Here is a 26,359-nt window from a genome sequence, read left to right on the forward strand (position 1 = left end):
TGTTTCATCTAATTTATTGATAAGAGCTTCATCTATGTTTTTATGTAAGAAAAATGTTTATTGAATCAGAATGTAAGAAAACTTAAACATAAGTAAAAGCTAAATAAAATGTAAAGAGAAAATTCACATCTGATTAATATTAATAGAATATATATACTTTGTTGAAGTACTCTGTTTCATTAAATGCAGTTTATATTTTGAACCAGGTGTAAAGTATTGGTGTTGGACTAATTTTTGTACAATAGGTTGTACTTTTAGTTCTTTAATAAAGAATGACAAAGTTGTTCAAGTTCTAGATTAGAAAAATCAATAGAAAATTTACTATCATAAGTGAACAAATGTGCTTGTTTTGTTGAAAGGAAATCTGAGAGCTCTGTTCTCATCTGGAGAGAGGGAAATGGAGGAGAGATTTCATCCTTGTGATGTTGGAGAATTCTCTGATAGTTCATTTTTCTGAGGGTAAATCAATGCTGGATTTACTCTAGTATAGTAGAGAATTCTAATCACTCATCAGTGGAATTTGACTATACAGCAAAAAAGAATTTGTCCTGCCTTTTTGAATAACATAGTATGAACGTCATAGGTCATTTGACCCAACTAGTTTATGCCAGAGCTTTATGCACCACACCAGCTTTCTCTTTTCTCTTCATTTAACTGTATCAGTGTTAACTTCTGTTCCTTTCTCCCTTTGTGTGTTCACCTTGCCACCCTTTAAGCTATTTATCTCATCTTCTGCTTGTAATAGCAGGTTCCACAGTCTAATCAGTCTATATTGTAAAGAACTTTCACCTGACTTCTCTAGATTATGTATTATTAACTTTTTAAGACCTTTAGAGTTGGTCTCCCTTGCACTTCAAATTGTCTGCACTCACCTCATCAAAATCTTTTGAGAGTTCCTCACCATTCACCTTTCAGCCTGCTTTTCTATTTTTTTATTCCAAAATAAACTTTATTCAGCATAAAAACCAAACTATGCATTACAATAAAACAGTGTAAACCTTTACATTTGTGTACGGATCAATCATTAGTGTTACCTTTTTATACAAAATAAAACGCCACACCAATGCCACTTGTGTGGCTTCCTGGGGTGCTAGCCCAATCCCATATTTACAATATTTAAGGGGCTTCCTCGCCTGACCCTGCCCCTCCCTCTCCAGTGGCAGAGGAACCCTAAACTGTAGTCCTTCCCCACCGAGCCCTTGCGTTGGCTGCACCCAGCTTCAGTGCATCCCTCAGCACGTACTCCTGCAGCCTGGAACGTGCCAGTCGGCAGCATTCCCCTACGGACACCTCACAGCGCTGGGAGACCAACAAGTTTCGGGCAGACCAAAGGGCGTCTTTCACCGAGTTGATGACCTTCCAGCACCAGTTGATGTCTGTCTCTGTGTGTGTCCCGGGAACAGCCCATAGATCAGAGAATCCTCTGTTACACAGCTGCTGGGGATGAAACATGACAAGGACCCTTGCATCTTTTGCCACACCCTCCTCGCAAACCCACAGCCCGCAAAGAGGTGGGTGACCATCTTGTCCCCAGCGCAGTCCTCCCGGGGGCAGCGCACGCTGGGAGTGATGTTTCTACCATGCAGGAAGGATCTGACTGGGAGGGCCCCTCTCACCGCCAGCCAAGCGAGGTCTTGGTGCTTGTTGGTGAGTTCTGGCGATGAGGCATTCTGGCAGATGATCTGGACAGTCTGCTCAGGGAACCACTCTACAGTATCCATCAAGTCCTTCTCCTGCAGTGTCTGCAGGATGTTCCATGCTGACCACTGCCTGATGGACTTGTGGTCAAAGGTGTTGGTCTGGAAGAACTTTTTCACCAAGAACAGGTAGTGCGGCAACATCCAGCTGACTGGGACGTTGTGTGGCCAAGGGGCCAGGCCCATCCTTCACAACACCGGGGACAGGTAGAACCTTGGTACGTAGTGACACTTGGTGCCCACATACTTTGGTTCCACGCACAGCCTGATGCAGCTACAGACGAAGGTGGTCATCAGGATGAGGGCAACGTTGGGGACACTTTTGCCCCCCATTGTCCAGGGACTTGTGCATGGCGACCCGTCGGACCCAGTCCATCTTGGATTCCCAGATGAACCAGAAGACGGCACGGGTGATTCCCAAGCCAGAGGAGCGAGGAACAGTCCACACCTGTGCCAAGTATAGCAGCCCTGAGAGCACGTCACACCTGATGATGGCAGCCTGCTTTTGTAGAGAAAAGAGTTCAGGCTGTTCAGCCTTTTCCTCTAGGATATAACCTCTCAGTTCTTGGGCACATCCTTGTAAGGACCTCCTTTCATGTATGGTGACTGTTTTCAGATACTTATATTTTTAAAAAATCCTTGAGCAGAACACATTTACGTGGTTGATAAAATCAGTGTGAAGTTTTGTGAAATGCTGCAGATTGGAGACTACTTGACACAAAAATGATTCCTTGCATGCTTAGCAACCTTGTTTATGTCAATACTGAGCCTGATTTTAGTCTTGCTTTCTGATCTGATTCAAATTAACCATATTTGCTGATTCATTAGATCAGAACAATCTCCATAAGAGATGAAATCAAATTCACATAGAGACTTTTTTCAAACAGTAAGATCCTTGTCTAACATTTTTATATGATATTCATAATCTCAAAGAACAAAAAATTCTGTGATTCATTATTCTCAGGAACAACATCTGCTATAGTTTCTGCAGTCCAAACAATAAAGTCTAGCCTACATAACAAAGACAATGATTTTCTCAGTGGAATTGCACATTGATTGGCTCAATCTTGGTGTCATTACAGAATTACATTAATGTCATTATCACAGTGTTAGCACTGGTCAGTGAAGAAAACTTACAGTGAGAATGAAAAACCAGGGAGGGATTGCTGTGAAGTGAAAATAAATATCCCATGCTATTTATCAAAGAACAAGGAAGAGTCTTGATCAATATTTATCTTTAAAGATAAAGCTATGTGAAGCAAACATTGACCATTAGTACGTTGTTAATGGGATCTTGCTGTGTATTAAAAATTATAGTAGTGGTTACTCTTCTTTAACTGGCATAGTGATCCTGAGACATTCTGAGTGTGAAAACCATCACATAAATGTGTTTATTCTTTTTTCCCTCACAAACATGATTTCACATTTTAAACCTTCACTCATTAGCAGCAACATGAAGAATGTGTGCTTTTTAATCATGCAGTGAGAAGAGGCAAAGGAAAAATTTCTATTTGGGAATATCTCCAAATCAAAGCAGAAGTGTTATGCGGTGCCAGAGCATGCTTTATATTAGTTGCTATGGTGTAGGCATGGACTAATGCTGTCTAGTTTAGTTTTAAATTGTGAATTTATCAACTTGAACTCCTGGGAGAGGATTCCAATGGTATTACTGTTGTATGAAAGTTTTTAGTAGCCAAAAACAAGATTTGCATTTCCTCTGGCATCTGAGTCCTTTTGCAACTGTAATAATCCCAGCAGTGTAGAAACGGAAATCAATTGGCAATTGATCCAAATTTAAAGAAAGCTTACTAATTCTTTGATCCTGTAACCACTTTGTAATAGCGAGTGAAATGCAGTGTTGTGCAAATTTTGTGTGGTCACTCTTGTTTCCCTTCTTCTCACATTTTATTATACCATCAAACTTGATAAGAAAAATAAAGTACATTTATCAAGGGTTTTTTTGTGGAATGGTTAAGCATTGAAAGGGTGGAGTACAGAAAGACAAACGTGGTCCAAACATCACAGGCCAGTAATAAAATAAACCAAACTTTTCTTCCATTTAAATGAATGCAAAGAACATTTGGCAGATTTAAGTTAATGGTGAGTAATCCCATCCCCATCAGATTCTTCTTTAGGTTCTCTGTCTAGATAATTATCAACATCTAACTGGTAAAGATAAGACTCTACATCAGATTGCCTCAGGACATCGCAGAACATTTTTAACCACCAAACTACTGTTGACATTTTGTCACAATTGTTACAGAGGCAATCATTGGGCCAGTTGATTCGCAGCACTGTTGTACAAACAGTAGGGCTAATTAATCTTTTCTTATGGTTTTATTCAGTGTGTGCAATGCTGGTTGAGACACAAAGAGAGCTCCATGCCATGAAATCTTTTACAGCTACCTGAATGGGTAAACAAAAGCTTAATGCATCAGCAGAAAGCTAACATCGCCAATAATGCAGTGCCAACTCAATAATACTAGGAAGTGTTGAGTCTTGAGTCTTTCCGGGTTTTATTGGTTCAGCTAAATTGATGTTCATTTGTAAAATTATATTTTTGTAAAATTATATTTAAAATAAACCAAGAAGTCCATGGGGGGGTGGTGGTGGGAGGAAACAAGTATGTTTTGGAGAATCTCAGCTATAAAAGGTTAATTCAGATCTCTTTCAAGTTTTCCACCTAAATTTAACATATCCCTTTGTCCATTTTTTCTTTTATTTTTGCTTGAAGGTGTTAACTTGCCATATGTGTTAATCACTCTCCATCACATTGTTTGAACTCTGACAGGATACAGCAGTAAGCTGTTTCACCAAGGAAGATATCATGATGCAACAAACAATGTGCTGGATGAACTCGGCAGGTCATGCAGTATCTGTGGGAGGAAAGAAATTGTCGACATTTTGGGTCGAAAACCATGCATCGGGTCCTGATGCAGGGTATTGACCCAAAATGTTGACAACTTCTTTCCTCCCACGGATACTGCATGATCTGCTGAGTTCATCCAGCACATTGTTGCTCCAGATTCCAGCATCTGCAGTTTCTTGTGTCCTGAAGATGATATGTTGTTTATACACAACTTGCACACAAACTTAACAATGAAACTTGACAGCTTTCCCCTCTAAACCTATGCCAACAAAACTAATGATAGCTAATCAGCCCAGATGCGTGTATGCTAAATCAACAATTGCTCCTGCAATATTCCTTGCCCATGTGTGTAAGTTACTCACTAGATAAATGGGGTGTTAGTTTTTACTGCAACAGCAAACAGTTTGCTGGAGGAACTCAATGGGTTGAACAGTGTCTTTGGGAGGAAAGGTATTGTTGATGTTTTGGGTTGAAACCCTGCATTAGAACTGAGAGTGGAGAGGGGAGATGGCCAGGAGAAGGGGAGTGGTGAGACAGGAGTCTGAGGTGATTGGTGGACTGAGGAGGGGTTAAAGATGCTGGGTAGGAGAGGGGAGGCAGTGGAGTTGGGAGACAGTGGCAGTGCATGATAGATGGAGGCAGACAAAGGAAAAAAAAGAGTGGTAGATGGAGCAAGGTGGGAGGAGGGGAGGGTGAAGGTTGGAGACGGCTGCTGGAGGGAGATGCTTATCAATATGCCTGTCATCTTTGACACCTCCTCAGTACACCAATCGTCTTGGACTCCTGTCTCGCCACTTCCCTTCTCCTCTTTATACTGGCCATCTCCCCTCTCCACTCAGTTCTGATGCAGGGTTTTGACTCAAAACGTCAACAGTTCCTTTCCTCCCACAGATGCTGCTCAATCTGCTGAATTCTTCCAGCAGATTGTTGTTCCAGATTCCAGCATCTGCAGTCTTTTGTGTCTGTTTTTATTACTGTATTCAACATGAAAACTGAAGAGATTGTCGAAATTTTATAAACACATAAACTGAAAATGAAGAGCTCTCTCTTTGCAATGTTCAAAGGTTACACTTTTTATTACACTGATTTGGAGAGCATACTGAATTACTTTTTTCACCAATTACTTCTTGCAATTTTCAGTGAAGTTTCTTTCACAGAACTTCAGTGAAGCATTGCTTTTATTTAAAAGAAATTGTTTGATATGTCTTTGAGTGTTAAATTATTTCCATATCATTTCTGAAACAAGATTGCACAAGTAAATGTTTGAAACCCAGTTTCAAATAAGTCCTCATCTTTGTTCATGAGGGCAATCACAGTAATGACCAAGAATGTCATTGAACTAAACAGGAAAGATCTCATGTAAACTTTGCAACTGTAATGTTGCGCTTCCTCCTTTGCTTGGCTGAATTCGACAGATGAAGAGCTTAGAGAACGTGCAGAATTCTTAGAAACCATACAGAGTAAAACATGCAATACTCTGAGTTAATTAGGAATTTATAAATGTTTCAAGAACAGTTTCTTCCCCTCTGCCATCAGATTTCTCAACGATCCATGAACTCTACCTTGTTATTCCTCTTTTGCACAATTTTATTTATTTATTTATTGGTAACATAGTAATTTTGATGTCTTGCACTGTACTGCTGCCGCAAAACAACAAATTTCACGACGTATGTCAGTGATAATAAATCTGATTCTGATAAAAAGGGACTCTGTTTTAAGGTTATTGTTTGGTATGGTGCTGTTAACTAGATCTTGGAATTTAGTAACTCATTTGGCACGTGGTTGTTCTTTTATAGCTGTTCTAATGCTGTTGTTTGTCAGAAATGGTTATTGCTTGCAGTTCTTAACTCATGAGAATGCCTTAGATGCGTTTGTTCTCAAGAAGGTGTCACCAATCACAGTCCAATCCATGTGGAATTGCTGGTATTTCCCACTAAACTGTATGGAAGATTAAAACTTGTGTATAAGTATGCATGCTTGCAGAAGTGCAGATTTCAGAGGTCTTTGCTGCTGTCAATCAGACTGTGTTCTAATGTTGGACTCTTCGTGGGGCCCAGCAGTGGAGTGCCAACTTCCTGCAGTTGCACTAGGAAATCGAAATCTGTTAACTGAGCCAGATCTAGACCCAGGTGCAGGGTCATTTCAATGGAGAAGATTGATTGTGAGGGGAAGAATAAATTGCGGGTACCATATCTTTTTGAATTAATTGGGCTTATTTGCTTTTAAGTGTTTTAAATACGTTTCAATTTTAAAAAATATTTTAATATTTTTACAGTTTCAGTAGCTTTTGAATTCCAAAAACATTCAATTTCTAACACATTTGACTGCTGGCATATCTGCTTCAATCCTGCCAAAGCATTTGCAGGCAGGGATTGCTGTTAACATTCATTGAAACCTTACTGATCAGTTAGCTTTATGAACTACATTGCTGCTGGAAGAACAGATCTACATGGTAAAAGGGTGGCAAAATAGTTTATCATTTCCAGGAAACTCTGGGTCAGTACTTTTAACATGATAATTTGTCTAAAAATACCTGCTTCCAGAATTTGCAAATGAATTTTAATTTCAATTTCAGTTTTCACCCCCTCCATTCCTGAAGCTAGTGCACACAATGAGATGTAGTTTCAGGGGGGTATCCCATCTCATCTTGATTTTTGGCATCTCTCCTCCACAGCTTAACTTAAGCAGGTGACATTGCCAGATTGCTACTCTTGGATCTGAATTGATAGGGAGAGGGTGGTGCAGTGGTGTGGATTGTTGACGGTGAGCGGGAAAGGTGAATCTAGATCTTTTCTCAATTGAAGGCTGCAGCCATGTATATTTTCATAGAAACATAGAAAAACCTACAGCACAATTCAGGCCCTTCGGCCCACAAAGCTGTGCCAAACATGTCCCTACCCTAGAAATTACTAGGCTTATCCATAGCCCTCCATTTTTCTCAGCTCCATGTACCAATCCAACAGTCTCTTAAAAGACCCTATCGTATCCACCTCCACCGCCGTTGCCGGTAGCCCATTCCACGCACTCACCACTCTCTGAGTAAAAAACTTACCCCTGACATCTCCTCTATACCTACTCCCCAGCACCTTAAACCTATGTCTTCTTGTGGCCACCATTTCAGCCCTGGGGAGAAGCCTCTGACTATCCACCCGATCAATGCCTCTCATCATTTTATATACCTCTATCAGGTCCCCCTTCGTCCTCCTTTGCTCCAAGGAGAAAAGGCCGAGTTCCCTCAACCTGCTTTCATAAGGCATGCTCCGCATTCCAGACAGCATCCTTGTAAATCTCCTCTGCACCCTTTCTATGGCTTCCACATCCTTCCTGTAGTGAGGCAACCAGAACTGAGCACGGTACTCCAAGTGGGGTCTGACCAGGGTCCTATATAGCTGCAACAATACCTCCCGGCTCCTAAACTCAATTCCACGATTGATGAAGGACAATACATTATATGCCTTCTTAACCACAGAGTCAACCTGCACAGCCGCTTTGAACATCCTATGGACTCAGATCCCTCTGATCCTCCACACTGCCAAGAGTCCTACCATTAATACTATATTCTGCCATCATATTTGACCTACCAAAATGAACCACTTCACACTTATCTGGGTTGAACTGCATCTGCCACTTCTCAGCCCAGCTTTGCATCCTATCTATGTCCCGCTGTAACCTCTGACAGCCCTCCATACTATCCACAACACATCCAACCTTTGTGTCATCCGCAAACTTACTAATCCATCCCTCCACTTCCTCATCCAGGTCGTTTATAAAAATCACAAAGAGTAAGGATCCCAGAACAGATCCCTGAGGTACACCACTGGTCACCGACCTCCATGCAGAATACAACCCTTCAACAACCACTCTTTGCCTTCTGTGGGCCAGTTCTGGATCCACATTGCAATGACCCCTTGGATCCCATGCCTCCTTACTTTCTCAATAAGCCTTGCATAGGGTACCTTGTCAAATGCCTTGCTGAAATCCATATACACTACATCTACTGCTCTCCCTTCATCGATGTGTTTAGTCATATCCTCAAAAAATTCAATCAGGCTCGTAAGGCAGGACCTGCCCTTGACAAAGCCGTGTTGATGATTCCTAATCATATTACACCTCTCCAAATGTTCATAAATCCTGCCTCTCAGGATCTTCTCCATCAGCTTACCAACCACTGAGGTAAGACTCACTGGTCTATAATTTCCTGGGCTACCTCTACTCCCTTGCTTGAATAAGGGAACAACATCCACAACCTTCCAATCTTCTGGAACCTCTCTCATCTCCATCGTCAGAGGCTCTGCAATCTCCTCCCTCGCCTCCCACAGCAGCCTGGGGTACATCCCATCCGGCCCCAACGACTTATCCAACTTGATGCTTTCCAAAAGTTCCAGCACCTCCTCTTTCCTAATATCTACATGCTCAAGCTTTTCAGCCTGCTGCAAGTCCATACTACAATCCCCCAGATCTTTTTCCGAGTGAATACTGTTGTAAAGTATTCATTAAATACCTCCACTATTTCTTCTGGATCCATACACACTTTCCCACTGCTACACTTGATAGGCCCTATTCTTTCGCATATTATCCTCTTGCTCTCCACGTACTTGTAGAATGCCTTGGGGTTTTCCTTAATCCTGCCCGCCAAGGCCTTCTCATCCCCTCCTGGCTCTCCTAATTTCCTTCTTAAGGTCCTTCCCGTTAGCCTTATACTCTTCCAGATCTCTAACATTACCTAGCTCTTTGTACCTTTTGTAAGCTTTTCCATCACCCAATGAACAGGAATGCTGTTTGACTTTTTTTTTCATGTCCCCTCCCCTTCCATGGTCTAGTTTGCTAATTCCAAATAACACTCTTGTAGGGATATTGATTAATGAATTGGTATCTATAGAACATTTCTTCCAAAACCAATCTTTAACTTGACTAATTCTTGATTAAAGTTTTCAGTAAAATGGCTGTAAAACTGAACTGTGGCATTGTTTACACTTTGCTGTGAATGATGATTTGGATTGTGAATTGTGGGTAAACAGTTTTAGCATAGCTTGGCTGTTTAGCATATTGAATAGCCTGTGCATGCCCAAAGTGGTGACTGAAGTTCTTGTGCATGGGCTACCTGGCATTGAACACCCACCCATCTACCTATACAATTTAAAGAAATCCTCATTGCCTTACAAGTTTGTTGGTGATTGACTGGGTGTGATTATTAAAGAATAGTATTGATTGGTATCTTTAGAAGTGCTTGAAGTCTCAAGTGTTTGAGGATAAGTATTCTATCTTTTCCAAAAACCTATGATGTCAGGGTTCCATTGCTGGACTCAGCTGATCTCTACTGGCACAGTGGTTATTGCTGCCTCAAAGCTCCAGTGACTCGGGTTCAATCCAAACCTTGGGTGCTAACACTGGAGTGTGCATCCTAATCCCAGTGTGCATTCTCCCAGTGACTGTTTAGGTTTCCTCCAGGTGCTCAATTTTTTTCCATGTCTCCAAGAACGTGCCAGTTATAGATGGATGACAGAAGAATCAGTGGAGACGTTGGGCATATGTGAGAGAAAAGGTTATAGTGAATTAATTGGGGGAATGAGATTGTTCAAAGACCTGGTGTAGAATTAATGAGCTGAGTGTGCAGAAGAGATTCACCTGGAAGTGCTTGGATTGGAGCATTACAGTTATAAGGAGAGACTGGATAGGCTGGGCTTATTTTCCCTGGAGCAGAGGAAATGGAGAGGTGACCTGATAAAAGTATATAAAAATTATTGAGGAGGATAGATAAGGTAGATTGTAATAATCTCTTTTTCCCTTGGTGGAAGAGTGTCTAGGACAAGAGAACATAGGTTAAAGGTGAGAGTTAGGAGGTTTAGAGGAGATCTCAGGGGGAATTTTTTCATACACAGGGTGGTTGGAGTCTGGAATGTGCTGCCTGAAGAGGTGGTGGAGGCAGATACTCTCGCAACATTTAAGCAGCATTTAGATAATTACTTAAATTGCAAAGGCATAGAAGGCAATGGACCTAGTGCGGGTAAATGGGATTAGTGTAGACGGGTACAATGGGTGGCATAGTCGTGAACCAAAGGGCCTGTTTCTGTGCTGTATGACTCTGTGGATGGCCACTGTCGATTTCATGAGTAACGTTAATAATGAATCTCTTTTCCTGGAAAAAATGGACATTTTACTGGCCACCCCGATGGGGCCTCCATTATGATTAGGAAAAGGAGAGGGTCCAAAGAATACACCTTATTGACAGAGAGACGAGGAAGTAGAGAAAGGCTTTGGACAGCCAACCCTCACATATAGGGCATTTTAGGAGCAGAGCTCACATATCCACCTTTTTCAACATTGATATTCTCCAAAGAAATGGTCGGTGACACCTCCCACTTGTTCCAGGTGGAGTTGTAATTGCAGAGTTATATTTGAATCACTTTGTTAATGACAGTACATTTATCACCTGGCTGTTTCTGAGCAGGAGCTGCAGACATCAATGATGTCTCCCAATTTCCAGCACAGTGAGGGAGGTGGCAGGCTCATTAGTGAAAGAGAGGGGAAGATGTCTCCTTGGGTGGGGAATAGCAGAATGTGAAGGCATGTAGCCTCATGAACACAGCTGGCCTCCCCATGGTATTGGGCGTAATAAATTGCACCAAATGGCCGCACCAAATAATTCAGATCTTTATCAGATGCAGGGCGGTTTCACTTCCTTAATTTGCAAATTACCTCGTATATAAAAAAAAATTCACAGTCAATACAAAGGACCAGGGGAGTATGTAAGATTTTTTTTGTACTACAGCAGTCAGCTGAGCCCGCCATGCCACGGCTATTAGAAGGTGAGGGGTATCATATGACAACCATTCATGAATAGAAGACCTAACCAAATAATCATTTTAAAACATTTATACATCCAAGTCAAGACTAAAGTCATATGATCATTGACTAATCAGCCTTATGCATACCCTTAGTGTCAGTGTGTTTTCCACCAGAGTCTACAGTGAAAACGGAGGAAGGTTATTCAAGTTCTGGAAGAGACAACAAATTGCCCTGAAAGATCTCAGTGCCCAGATGGCCTGACTTTCGATTAGCGTTTCACCACAAGTAGCAGTAGTCTGGGCTATTTGGCTGATCGAGGCAGGAAAGGCCCTGGCAGAGCAGAGGGGACAGGATTGCAAATGCCCTCATCCTATTACTATAAAGTGAAAGGTGCCTTAGCAGTAGTAAGATAAGAAGTAAGATGTTTATAGGGGATCTGAGGAAGAAAGTTTTTCACCCAGGTGGTGCCTGAGAAAGTGGTGGAGGCAGGTACCTTCACAACATTTAAGAAGCATCTGGACATGCACTTGAACTGCCAAAGGTATAATAGGCTATGAACCAAGTGCTGGTAAATGGGATTAATATAGATAGGAACTTGATGGTTGGCATGGACATAGTGAGCAGAAGGCCTTGTTCCTGTGCTGTATGACTTTGCAAGTTGGATGATACGCAAGCCCTGGTTAAATAACTGGGAATGTTTGTAAGTAGTGAAAAGGTGTGAGATTTGAAGCAGTACTGAGAATTTGAGGGTGTGCATAAGAGTATGAATGTTAGACAAGAAATATGGTATTGGTATTAGTTTATTATTGTAACTTGTACCGAGGTACAGTGAAAAGCTTGTCTTACAGGTCAAGTCATTACACAATGCAGTTACATTGAGTTAGTACAGAGTGCATTGGTGTAGTACAGGTAAAAACAATAACAGTACAGAGTAAAGTGTCACAGCTACAGAGAAGGTGCAGTGCAATAGGGTGCAAGGTCAGGTAGATGGTGAGGTCATAGTCCATCTCATTGTATAAGTCTTATCACAGTGGGGTAGAAGCTGTCCTTAAGTCTGGTGGTACGTGCCCTCAGGCTCCTGTATCTTCTACCCAATGGAAGAGGAGAGAAGGGAGAATGTCCTGGGTGGGTGGGGTCTTTGATTATGCTGGCTGCTTTGCCAAGACAACAAGAGGTAAAGACAGAGTCCAAGGAGGGGAGGCTGGTGTCCGTGATGCGCTGGGCTGTGTCCACAACTCTCTGCAGTTTCTTGCAATCCTGGGCAGAGCAGTTGCCGTACCAAGCCGTGATACTGCTGTGTGATGGGATGTATAGCATGGCATATAGTACAGGGTTAATGTTACAGTTCCTGAGAGCTGTGAATTGGAAATAACTTCCTGACCTTGAGCATGAATGGGGATTCTGGTGTTGATCTCAAGCATGACCTAATCTCATGTTCACTTCATTACTTATTTGAATGGTTTCCTGTGCACATGCATGTAGAATTCCTCCTTTACCCTCTATCTCATCCACCAGGTCATCCACGTGAGCCAGGTTCCTCACTTTTCCAATGGCTTCCAACAAACTTTCTGAATCTTTTGGAATGCCTTCTACCAATTATTGGAAGTAGGGAGCATTTTCCTTTTAGGAGATGCGGACATGTAAGGAGGCATGGGATCCAAGGGGACATTGCAGTGTGGATCCAGAACTGGCTGGCCCACAGAAGGCAAAGAGTGGTTGTTGAAGGGTCGTATTCTGCGTGGAGGTCAGTGACCTTGCTCTTTGTGATTTTTATAAATGACCTGGATGAGGAAGTGGAGGGGTGGGTTAGTAAGTTTGCGGATGGCACAAAGGTTGGGGGTGTTGTGGATTGTTTGGAGGGCTGTCAGAGGTTACAGCAGGACATAGGATGCAAAGTTGGGCTGAGAAGTGGCAGATGCAGTTCAACCCAGATAAGTGTGAAGTGGTTCATTTTGGTAGGTCAAATTTGATGGCAGAATATAGTATTAATGGTAGGACTCTTGGCAGTGTGGAGGATCAGAGGGATCTTGGGGTCCGAGTCCATAGGACGCTCAAAGTGGCTGTGCAGGTTGACTCTGTGGTTAAGAAGGCATATGGTGTATTGTCCTTCATCAATCGGGGAATTGAATTTAGGAGCTGGGAGGTATTGTTGCAGCTATATAGGACCCTGGTCAGACCCCACTTGGAGTACTGTGGTCAGTTCTGGTCGCCTCACTACAAGAAGGATGTGGAAGCCATAGAAAGGGTGCAGAGGAGATTTACAAGGATGCTGCCTGGAATGCAGAGCATGCCTTATAAAAGCAGGTTGAGGGAACTCGGCCTTTTCTCCTTGGAGCGACAGAGGATGAAGGGGGACCTGATCGAGGCGTATAAGATGATGAGAGGTATTGATCGGGTAGGTACTCAGAGGCTTTTCCCCAGGGCTGAAATGGTGGCCACAAGAGGACATAGGTTTAAGGTGCTGGGGAGTAGGTATAGAGGAGATGTCAGGGGTAAGTTTTTTACTCAGAGAGTGGTGAGTGCATGGAATGGGCTGCCAGCAGCAGTGGTGGAGGGGGATACGATAGGGTCTTTTAAGAGACTGTTGGATAGGTACATGGAGCTGAGAAAAGTAGAGGGCTATGGATAAGCCTAGTAATTTCTAGGGTAGGGACATGTTCGGCACAGCTTTGTGGGCTGAAGGGCCTGAATTGTGCTGTAGTTTTTCTATGTTTCTATGTCTTCAATCACTGCTAGCTTGCTACAGCTGGTGGTAGGCACCCATGAAATTGAACCCCATGGATTAGTGCAAATGCAGTAAATAGTGGGGTTAGCATTAGCTGATTACAGCAATTGTGATAATGAGTTAGGTGTGTGAATTTTATGTGCATCCTGCACAGGTCAAATGGGCACAGGTTAACTATGTATCATGAATCTAGTGCATTTTTGCAGTGCTATACATTTTGCCTGTACAGTATATTTTGGAAATTGATCAAGACCATTTTTGAAAGACATGATCTACTAGAGGCATGTAAGCAAATAACACATGTTGAAATTAAAACTATTTCCTAAAGACAAAAGCATTATTTAATTGTCAGGAATTTCTTTGAAGTTTTGTTTTTCTCTCTGAGGTTGTAACCTAAGCAGGTGGGGTTTGGAAACCTTTTATATAATTAAATTTTTCCAATAGCCTTCTGGCAATTATGGTAGCAGGCAAGGAGCCCCACTGGGAAAATTCCCTGTTGTCATTTAAAAAAAATTATAAAATCACTATACATCTACAAAGGGTTGAATAGTCAATATTCAGTGAATGTGATCTTATCAGAATAAATTGGTTATGACATTTGGTTAGGTTTGTAACAATGAGTATATATACAGTATATGTAAAAAAAAATTCAACTAGATGGCAACCACTGGCAACTTGCTTTATAACTTTTTATCACACTGTAGAGTAAAATTACTGAACTTTGTAAGTCATGAGGATGAATGGCTAGAAATATTTATTAAGAAGCTCAAACCTTCGTTACTGTCTGGAATATACTGCCTCAAAAGATGGTGGAATATAATAAATATCTATACAACTAATTTTCTATGGTCTTGAATATTGTTTTTCTGAGATTGTCAAATTGTTTCTGACTGCAACATGTATCTGTGATTTACATAACTGTAATTCTTCTGGAATTTATGCTGCTATTGCAGAACAGGAAAATGTGTAAATAAATCCAAAGCTAGAATGTAAGTATGACAGTTGGAATTTTTGGGTCCTGTGAGGCAGCCAGGAGCATTAAGAACTTTTTCTCTGGTGTGATGTAAGCCTGGATGATGCTTTTAAAAGTTGAAGTAAAGCATACTTTCACTTTTTCTCTTATACAATTGAACATTTAGTTAGTTATATTAAAAATTGCACAGTGACATTTCATGTACATGCTGTACATTATGTTAACTCATGAAAAACCTGTTCTGTGTCAACTATTAGGATTAACTTTGAAGTTAATTTTAAGTTGAACTCAATGTATTGAAAGGTAAATGTGTAAGTTGTGAAGAGTTTTAATGTATTTAGTATATGCTCTTGAAGTGGTATGTTGCTGCATTTTCAAAATATAATTACCATGGTTTTGCTGTAGGATGTTAAGAGATAATTAGACCATAGCTGAGGAGAGAATTGTGGAATTAATTTTTTTCCAGTTTAACTTCAAAACTGGAAACATCCATATGTCAGACCACTGAATTTGATCATGATGAAATGTAACAGAAGGGCAAGAATGGGGCATGATGCAATCATTAAGTATGCTTAATAATTACGTCCAACCACTCTAGATTGGCCAAGGCAGAAGTGTCTCTAAAGGTTTCTGTTGGGATGGCACAGGTAGTGACAGGCCATTGAAATTTATTTTAAAATTTCCAACCAGACCAACTGCCTCACTGGCAACAACTGGTAGAGCAGATGCATTCTGTGAAGGTTTCCACCTGTGTTGGAAACCAAGTGGCAAGGACTGGTGGACAGGAGTCAAGAAGAGCAATGCTGGCTTCAGGCCATGTGAGAACACCAAATGATCTGAGGGGACAAAGGATCTGAGAGACACACTATGAGAGGATATGGTTACCTGAGTCCTTTCAATGCCCAGTCCTTTAGGTAGTAGGATCACAAATTTGATGAATTACTAGCAAAGAAGCCTAGGCAAATTGCTTCAATGTATTTTGCAGCCATGATGCCCTGGCTTTAGAGGAAGTGAATGTTTGATCATGAGTTTATCACCCCATGTCTGAATGTTGCCTAAGTCTTAGTGCATGCAGCCAGAGACTGCTTCATTCTACAAGAAGTTCTAAATGGAACTGAACTCTGTTGCTGAACTTTCAGCAAACGTTCCCACATTTGACTTTATTCGTGATTTAAGATTAACGATGAAGCAGCCAAAGATGTTGGTTTGGGACAGAATTCTGAGGAACTCCTACAATGACATCCAGGGGTTGAGAAAATTGTTCTCCAACAATCTCCATCTTCATCTTTTGTTCTCCAACAGAGGGCTTGCCTCTTGATTTTTATTTTACTTAATTTCTGTCAGGGGTCCTTAATGTCACAGTGTCAACTGCTGCACTGCTTTATGTCAATAACAATCACTTTTGCCTTATCCCTGGAATCTGTGTCCCTTCAGTACGTGCTTAGAGTGAGGCTGTAACGCAGCATGCAGCCAAATGGTCTTGACAAGACTCAAAATGAGTATCAGTGAACAAGTTATTGGTGAGAAATTGCCACTTAATGGCATGCTCCAAGATGCCTTCCATCATCTTCGAGAGTGAACAGATGGGATGGTAATTGTCCCAATATGATTGGTCATGCAGCACTTAACGGGGAAATTTTCCACATTGGTGGTTTCATATTTCCTTATGACATTGAAGGAGGCTGTTCAGCCCATTTGAGTCTTTGCTGGATCTCATTTCAAATGGATCTGTTCCATTCTTTCACTTATTTCCCTATAGCCTATTCTCTCTCACATGCCCATCAACTCCCCTCTGATTTTTCTACCGCTCGTGTACACAATAATTCACAATAGCCAATTAACCTACCACTGACCCCAGCTTTAGATTCATCCGCAGGAAGAAAGTTCATCTCCACAGCCACCCTATCAATACCTTTAAAATTTTAAAATTGTCATCTTCATATATAAATCCTTTCAGGCAGCCTGAGAGTTTGAAATTATCAGAAAATCCTTACTTGAGTTACAGTAATGGTGTCCTAGTAGGCATTCCATGGGAACTTTATCCATTTTGATGCAGGGGAAGCAAAAGAATAGATTGAAAAGGGATGACATTGTGTTTGTGGAGGAAGTGCTTCACAGGATATTACACCTTTCCAAGGAATTTGCAGGCCATTGCTGCATAATTTTGGGAATTTCCAGCATTTTGTTTTAATTTAAGCAATTGAGACTGTGCTTCTGTAGTAAATGTTCTAAATTCTAAAAATATATAAGTGGTTTGCACTTGCTGACTATACAAAGCCCATGTGATCTGAGCCAAAGGTTTTATTTGCTGAAACTTGCCATGTTACATGAAAGGAACAGTAGGAACTGAAATGTCTAATGAAATGTTATATCAACCTGAAACATTCTGTTTTTTTCCCCACTGCTGTCTGACCAGTCGAGTATTACCAGAATTTTATTGTTTTAACTTCAAATTCAGTCCTGTTAAATCCTTACAGTATTATAAAGTGGCATTTACTCAGCTATAAGCTGCTCACTGATACTCTGGGTCTGCTAGGATCACTTGGCTCCAAACCTCCCTATAGCCTCTGTCCAAACAAGGGTAAAACAGCTGAAAAGCAGGGGTGAGGTGAAAGTGAATTGCTCTGAACATCAAAGAGCATTAGTAAAGTCTGAAGTCATTGGATACAAGATAATAACCAGAGACAATGAATCCACTCAATAGTGAGATGAAGGATCTATGCAGCATACTATAAGATGGTCAACTGCCTTGGATGTTGGCTAAGTTTTTTATACACTGTGCTCATGATAAATTTTCTGGCACCAGAGAAGGCTTTTTCTGTTAAACTATTAACTAATGGAATGTTTTTAGTCAGGAGACTTGAGTATTTTTTTCCTTGGATGGGAGGTGGAGAAGCCCACAAGACTTACAACTGCTGTTCACTGAAATGGTTGGCTCTGGAAAATGTCACATTGGTTAGTCATGTGCAAATTATGGGAATAGTTCTCCTAAATACTTTCCAAATGCTTTGAGAGCTGACCCCAGGATAACTCTTCCTATGTGTGGCTGTTCTTGCCTTTCAGATGATGCAAGTTTATCAGAAGACTGGAATGCCTGCTTAACTGTTTGTGTAGCTTACAGAGTCTGAACTACAGCCCCAAGGTGATTTGCAGATGGCTATAAAAATGAGCTTGGTAGTTTTATTCATGGTAAAGTGGAAAGTGTGTCGTACTTGGCCAAATTTTGGTAAAGTCTGCCTAAAGAGAATTTTTGCAGAAATATATTTGTAACAACCTACATCCTGAATTATGGTGGAGAATAACATGGGTGGTAACTATAAGTTGTTAGACAAGCCCCCGCTCTGCTTGGTAACCTGGTATGTTTTTCTGCAACTCAGTATTATCCCTAGTAGCACAGGTGAAACTAGAGAATCTGCATGGGTAAAAATCATGGGGAATAATTTGTTGTGATAATGTGGGACTAGCTTTTCTTCTTTGGAACCTGCTGTGGGAGGGTCCCCTAATACCTGATGTGTGTTTCTGGAGCATTTCCTGACACATGTTCATTGTAGGAATAATATCATAATGTCTCCTGTGTCACCTCCAGGATTTCTGTGTGCCACATTACCCAAGGTAAGTGGACATTAAAGGCTGATAAATGAATTGAGGGAAATAACTCAGATCAGCAAGGAGAAGCAGTGGTGTTTTTGGAAAGCAGCCAGAGTATTCAGAAGCTAGTCATTGGCTCAGTTCTGCAACAGCACACAATTTCCTTTCCTAATCCAGGGCACCTGCTACATAAGCATTATCCCCACTTGGTTGGAGCCTAGCCTATGCAAAAAAGTTAAACCTAAAAATTAGTTTCCCAGAATAATATTTGGTGAATGGCTTATTAACAGAAATAGATAGGATTCATAAAATGCACACCATTTTTGACTAGTGGCAAGTTACCTTTAAGACAATGGGGAAATCCTACAGCATTGATCTTATTAATCTGCATCCATGGTCCTGCTCATCCATCAATAACAGGGGAGACTGTTTTGGAAAATTGACAGTCAAAACTTGATTATTAATTTTCATTAGTAATCTATTTCAGAAGGCAATTTGCAGTAACAAAAAGAGACCACACACTGATTATATTCCTTGAAGGAGAAGGAATACTGGTTGGGGAGTGGGCATGGGTGTCTCTCAGAAGGAAAGAAGTGTCTACATTAACAGCCACTGAGAAACACTCCAGCAGCAAAGGAGAAACTTGGACAGGATATATCACCATATGATTAATCTTCCACATCAGCTACTTCCACCTTTCAAGGAAAATGTGCTGTGTAACTTTGGTAAAACAATAATGTTTATTTACAGTGATTTAAAACGTACCTTGGTGTTGCAGCATGTCCTTTCTTTGGTTTGTGCTATGCTTAATAAAACCATGGGAAAAATTAGAGCTACTCTTACATTTTTTTTGGTAATGTCAAACTACTTCCTCATTGAAACCAGTTAAAAGAGAACTAAAATAGTGCCTACAATTTAAAGATTTGTAGGTAATGAGTGGTGAGACGATTAGATACTTGCCCATCATTTCTGATGCCGTGGTAAATATGGCATATCAGGAATATGGATATCAGGAAGTTTTCTTTTGTAGTAACTGAAATTCTTATGAATTTGGTCATTTTCAGAAATTTGGTGCGGAATCCTCATCTAAGTTCTCTGCAGTAATATTGTAATAAAAGATGGCATTCAGCCCTAAATAGTACTAGACTCCATTTGCATACTTCCTGCAGCCTTTCTACATTAGATGATTAATAATCACACTGGCTCAAAAGATGTAAATTATCAGAGATCATGATCCAGAGTTGACTTATGTGATCTGTTTGGAAATTTACGAACACTTGAAGAAGCTTTTTGTAAACAACTGAAGTAGTGCCTGCAATGTGGTAAATTAAGTAGAGAGACAGTTAGACATTTGCCCCGATCTCTGGTGCCTTGATAAACTCTGAGCTAAGATTGATATCAGGAAGTTTCCTTTTTGTGGGGACTAAAATTCTTACCTGAAATTAATTTGGTTAGTTTCAGAAATAGCAAAAAATTGTCATTAAATTAGAACTTCATTTTTCTCTCAGTGAGGTCAAGGGCGTCTGATATTGGAAATGGAAGACATTATACTAATACCATAGGGGGCTTTCATTTTCCCAGGACCACCAGGAATGCAAAGTAAGCACTGATTCACAGAAGAAATTTATAGAATTTACAGAACTTGTCAGATTTTGTTTCAATTGCTGTGATCCTGCCATCCTGGCCTGCAGATCTTGTGGCGAGTTCTGTCATCGCAAGCAAACCCAACTGTCTGCCTCCTGGAGGGGTCACCTGGAAGATCCGAAATTTCATAACCCCACCTCCTGATATAGTCGACTTGCCTGACCACTGATAATGCCCTTTTGTGCCTAATTTTGGAGGGGATAAATTTCTAACTCTATCACACTTGACTATCAATTAAAATTTGGGAGATGTAAAAACAAATCTAAATAATAAACTCGGAGAAAGAAACAGAAAAACAAGGAAATTCACTGATTGAAACAGAAAAAATAATTTGTTGGTCCTAAATTTCCATTAGAATGGGGGTCCAATGTTGCATTGCCACAGGAAGACAAAAGGTTTCCTATGAAAGGAGAGCAATTTTAGAACTAACTGCATTGGTGACAGAGTGTCTTCCATGAAAGTAGATTATTTATTATCACATTTTCATCCGCATACTTTCAAGTCCATGCTGGTATTGATGAACTTTACCATCAGGTCCATATCATTCATCTGCCAAGTACAGAAATCAGTTTTTTTTGTGAGGTGGTGCATTCCTTCTACTGTTTTCTGCAGGGCTTTTGTGCATGTCTGAGATTCTTAATCCTATCCTGAATGGTCATCTTCCACTTTGGTGGATGGGCAGCTGGTTCCCAGGAGTCAGTGGAGATCTGGCACTTTTTCAAGGAGGCTTGAGCACATCCTTGAATCTTTTCCTCTATCTGCCTGGTACCTCTGCCCAGTTTGGTGCCTATTTCGAGAGTCTGTTGTTGGCGAATGCTATGTCCTGTCTAATGGACCCAACTAACTGAATATATTTGTGTTTTCAATACTGGAGATATTGGCCTGGTAGAGGACACTGACAATGGTTGGCTTCTCCTTCCTGTGGATTTGAAGGATTTTGCAGAGCATTGTGGTAATATCTCTCCAGGGCCCATGAGGTGTCTGGGAAACATACAGGAGGGCAGAGATCACTGCTGCCAAGTAGACCATGCATTTTGCACCAGGTCTGAGGTCTTCATCTTTAGACACCCTCTTTCTTTATTGGCCAGCACTGTGCTTGTGAATTAAAGGCGCTAGTGAATTTTATTATCAATGTCTGTTTTTTACCCCCTGAGAAGTGGCTCCCAAAATATGAAGTAATCCAAGTTTTCCAGGATCTTGTACTGACTATGTGTGTTGACAGATGGAGGTGGTGTACAGCAGGGGCAGGTTTGTCAAACAACTGTCTTGTGGATATTGAGTGCAAGGCCCCAGTGCATCCACGGACACCAGCCTCCCCTCCTTGGACTCTGTATTTACCTCTCGTTGTCTTGGTGAAGCAGCCAGCATAATCAAAGACCCCACCCACCCAGGTCATTCTCTCTTCTCTCCTCTTCCATTGGGTAGAACATACAGGAGCCTGAGGGGCACGTACTGCCAGACTTAAGGACAGCTTCTACCCCACTGTGATAAGACTATTGAACGGTTCTCTTACACAATGAGATGGACCATGACCTCACGATCTACCTTGTTGTGACCTTGCACCTTATTGCACTGCACTTTCTCTGTAGCTGTGACACTTCACTCTGTACTGTTATTGTTTTTACCTGTACTGCATCAATGCACTCTGTACTAACTCAGTGTAACTGCACTGTGTAATGAAATTGACCTGTACAGTCGATATTTGACCTGTATGATCGGTATGCAAGACAAGTTTTTCACTGTGCCTCGGTATAAGTGACAATATTAAACCAATACCAATAAACCAATACCAATACATGCTTCAGCAAACGAGTCAACAGTGGCTTGGAGCTTTGCATTTAAATGCATGCAACTGTCATCTGCATGCTGCAGCTTGACTGCTGAGGTTGTGATGACCTTGATTCTGGAGTGTAGTCACTGTGGGTTGAGTATTTCTATTTCCTATTAGTTCTAAAGACCAGCTCCACTCCCATGGGAGGTTTGTTGGGTGCAGTATTGTGGTGAGAAATTTTGAAAGAAATGTTGGGGCAGTGATACAGCCTTGCTTGATCTTGTACTTTACTGAGGTTGTTTCTGTTATAAATTCATTATTTATGATCAAGTCTTGGGTGCCATCATGAATCACGTGTAATGTGAAGGTGAATTTCTGTGGGCAGCTGAATTTGAGGAGAATGCTCTTCAGTCCCTATAAGTTGATGGAGTCAGAGGCTTTTGTGACATCAAAAAAGGCCACATTGCTCCTTGCATTTAACTTGAAGTTGTCAAGTGTTGAAGATGGAGTCACGAGAGCCTGCAGCTGCTGGAATCAGGAGCAACAAGTAATTTGCTGGAGGAACTCAGCGGGTCGAGCAGCATCTGTGAGGGGAAAGGAATTGTTGACATTTCGACCCAACGTCAACTATTCCTCCCCCACGTCCCCACCAACGGAGGCTGCTCCACCCACTGAATTCCTCCAGCAGATTATTTGTTGCAGGTGATGAAGATAATGTCTACTGTGCCTCTAGATGATGGAATCCACAAAACAATTTGGGGAACAACTCTTCAACTACTGAGAGGAACTGTTGAAGAAAACCCTCAATGACTATTTCTGTAGCTGATTGCAAGGAGACGCCTAGAAGTTACCACAGTCAGACTTGTCTCCTTTCATGAAGATGATCTTGCTTATGGCATTCCTGTGGCCCCCTGGTACATCCTTCTCTCCAGTTGTGGATAATGAGACTGGGATTCTGTGAATGAAGCTATGAGTGTCTGTGAGTGATTTAGAGTTTCAGTTAAGATATGGTGCACGAAGGCAACAGATACGTTTTAGTTGGCTTGCGAACTTTTCAAATTATTGTGTTTGTAGATGGACTTGACAGCACTGAGAACCCATGTGTGTCATGTATGTCAGTGAGTTGCTGGGCCCACCACCTTTTCTTTAGTTCATGGGTTTTCAGCTGGACCTATGTCTTAGGTGCCACAAGAGCTATTTGTTTTCCTTGAGGAGTGATAGGTATTCCATTCCAGCAACACCTTGCATCTGCACTTAGTTAGTTCCTTGATTTTTGGGTCATTCTGATCATATCAGTCTTAGTGATGCTTGGTAGAGAAGCCAAGAGTCTCTACATAGGTGCTAATTATGGTGGACTTCAGGGCTGCGGACACTCTGTGGCTCTAGTTGGTTGGGATTCAACAGGTTGTCTGCGAGGCCACTGCCTGAGAAGAGCGACCTTTTGTGGGCTCCTTGTGAGTTCTGACATTGATATTTTTTGTGGCAGTGTTTCTGATTATGCTTGTATTTTAGGGCTGTTGATGGAGATAACCAGAGACTGGGCAAACTTGGGCTGTCACCACTCATCTTTACCTTCATGGCGTGGATACTGTGGGCATCTTTGCTTTCACTCGTATGAACTATCAGGTGCCAGAGCCAGGGCCGGTGGGGTGGGGGGGGGTGCGGTTGTTGCTCTGATGATTTATGCTTGTCCCTCTGATGAATCAGGATGTTGATTATGAGAAAACTGTGCTCCATGCATTTTGTCAGGACTCTGTTGGAGTGGGCCTTCTCTAGTCCTCCTTTGCTGGTCATTCCTTGTCAGAGGTTTGCATCTTTTCCCGTCCTGGCATTGATCTCACCCAGGAGGATCAGATTGTCTTCCTTTGGAATGTGACCAGGATTCTTTGAAGGTCAGAGTATGATTTGTTGCCCTTAGCATGTTTGTTCCATTCTAGAATTAACTGAAGGGTCATAAGGCATTTGCTAATTCTGCTGGAAGTTTTGTTGAAATGCCAGACTAATGTTCTTGATGGTGGTGTTCATGCCATGAAGGTGACATTGCTCTTCCAGTTTACCCCTTTCAGAAGGTGTAACCATCTCCAAAACTGTGGGAGTAATATTAATGTGGAACTGCCTGAGTTCCCAGGCTGTGATAGCAGAGCGGTGTTCAGATCTATCACTGTTGGAGTTGTCCCATCAACAGATCCTGAACCTTGTATTGTGGAGTGGAAGTTGCCATGTGTGGTTTCTTTTAATATGGGGTAGCCTTTTGCACTCCAGGCACCGCACAATATGGCTGAGCAGGATGGAGTCAGATTCCACTCCTTTGAATTAATGGATTCAAGAACTGTACAGTACTTCCAATAATTGTTTATTAGGGTTAATAAATGTCATATTTTGATTCTATATTTAGAGCACTGAGTGCAAAGTACAGAAATTACCATATATCATACCACAGTACCCAGTAACTTTGCAACTTTGGCTTGTAGCTTCCCGGAAATCAAACTATAATCATAACAGAACCCCTATTTAAGTACACATAAAATTGACCGGTAACAACTGTTTCTGAATCGTTTGTTAGCTATCAAATATAAGATAAATGTAAATCATGTAGTATACTTTACAAAACATTGTTCTGAAGAAATTAACAATTCAAGAATATCGTGTCATTTCTACTTGGAATTTGCAGTAGCTTATTCGGCATTCAACACCATCATCCCCTCAGTACTAATCAACAAGCTTCTACACCTGGGCTTCTGTACCTCCCTCTGCAACGGGATCCTCGACTTCCTTATCGGGAGACCACAGTCAGTGCGTATCAGTAGTAACGTCTCCTCCTCACTGACAACCAACACAGTCGACCCCAAGGATGCGTGCTTAGCCCACTGCTCTACTCTCTCTACATTCATGACTGTGTGGCTAGGCACAGCTCAAATGCCATCTATAAATTTGCCGATGACACCACTGTTGTTGGCAAAATCTCAGATGGCGATGAGGAGGCGTACAGGAGTGAGATAGATCGGTTGGTTGAGTGGTGTCGCAACAACAACCTCACACTCAACGTCAACAAGACCAAAGAATTGATTGTGGACTTCAGGAAGGGGAAGTCGGGAGAACACACACCAGTCTTCTTTGAGGGGTCAGTGGTGGAAAGGGTGAGCAGCTTCAAGTTCCTGGGCGCCAAACATCTCAGAGGATCTATCTTGGGCCCAACACAATGATGCAACCACAAAGGAGGCACGCCAGCGGCTCTGCATCATTAGGAGTTTGAGGAGATTTGGCACGTCACCAAGGACTCTTGCAAATTTCTATAGATGTACAGTGGAGAGCATTCTGACTGGTTGCAGCATCGCCTGTTATGGAGGCTCCAATGTGTAGGATCGAAAGAGGCTGCAGAGGGTTGTAGACTCAGCCAGCTCCATCATGGGCATAACCCTCCCCACAATTGACATCTTCAAGATGCGGCACCTCAAGATGGCGGCATCCATCATTAAAGACCCTCACCACCTGGGACACGCCCTCTTCATGTTACTACCATCAGGGAGGAGATACAGGAGCCTGAAGACCCACACTCAACGTTTCAGGAACAGCGTCTTCCCCTCCGCCATCAGATTTCTGAATGGTCCATGAACCCATGAACACTACCTCATTATTCCTCTTTTACATTACTTGTTTTTGTAACTTATAGTCATTTTTATGTCTTTATGTCAGGCACTGTACTGCTGCCACAAAACAACAAATTTCATGACGTGTCAGTGATAATAAATCTGATTCTGATTCAGCATTCTGTTACATTTAATAGTCATCAGGTGTTTTTTGTAACCTTCACCTTATTCTTTCTTCTCTTCCTATTCTCTCACTTAGTCACAGTTGCCCAGACATATGCACCATCATTTGCAAGGCATAAATACTCTTATTGGAAGCATCAAAAGCACAGTTAAGAGGAGAAAGATGTACAATTTTCACAAGTAGTGATGGCTATATATGGTGGGTGTGCATAAAGACTATGGACCCACAGACTTGTGAGTTATCCATAAGTTGTGGGATCTGCCATTGTCTGCAGGTTATCATACTTTGGTAGATGGTTGCATCCTGGGTACCTGCTTACCTGAGGAGGCCAGAAATTTTGCCAGGTGGTGTCAGAACATGCTTCCCAGAAAGATTACTCAAGCCTTTAACCTACCTTTTATAAAAGATAATTTATGGATCTTCTGCCCACAGAGATGGGAGCACACGGGGAATGCATTGGATTTGTCTATATCATTTATCCAGTTTCTAACACTGACTTCTGATCCTTGAAAATAAATGTGTGCAAAATGGAACT

At 41.6% G+C, this 26,359-nt stretch overlaps 1 protein-coding gene across 2 annotated transcripts in view; it reads left to right on the forward strand.

The window, feature by feature from the left end:
* lats2 (large tumor suppressor kinase 2) overlaps positions 1 to 26,359 on the forward strand; it is a 64,435-nt gene that overhangs the window by 11,469 nt on the left and 26,607 nt on the right. The gene's annotated exons all lie outside the window — the stretch shown is intronic.

Source organism: Pristis pectinata, chromosome 11, assembly GCF_009764475.1.
Source record: "Pristis pectinata isolate sPriPec2 chromosome 11, sPriPec2.1.pri, whole genome shotgun sequence".
NCBI classification, from domain to species: Eukaryota; Metazoa; Chordata; class Chondrichthyes; order Rhinopristiformes; family Pristidae; genus Pristis; species Pristis pectinata.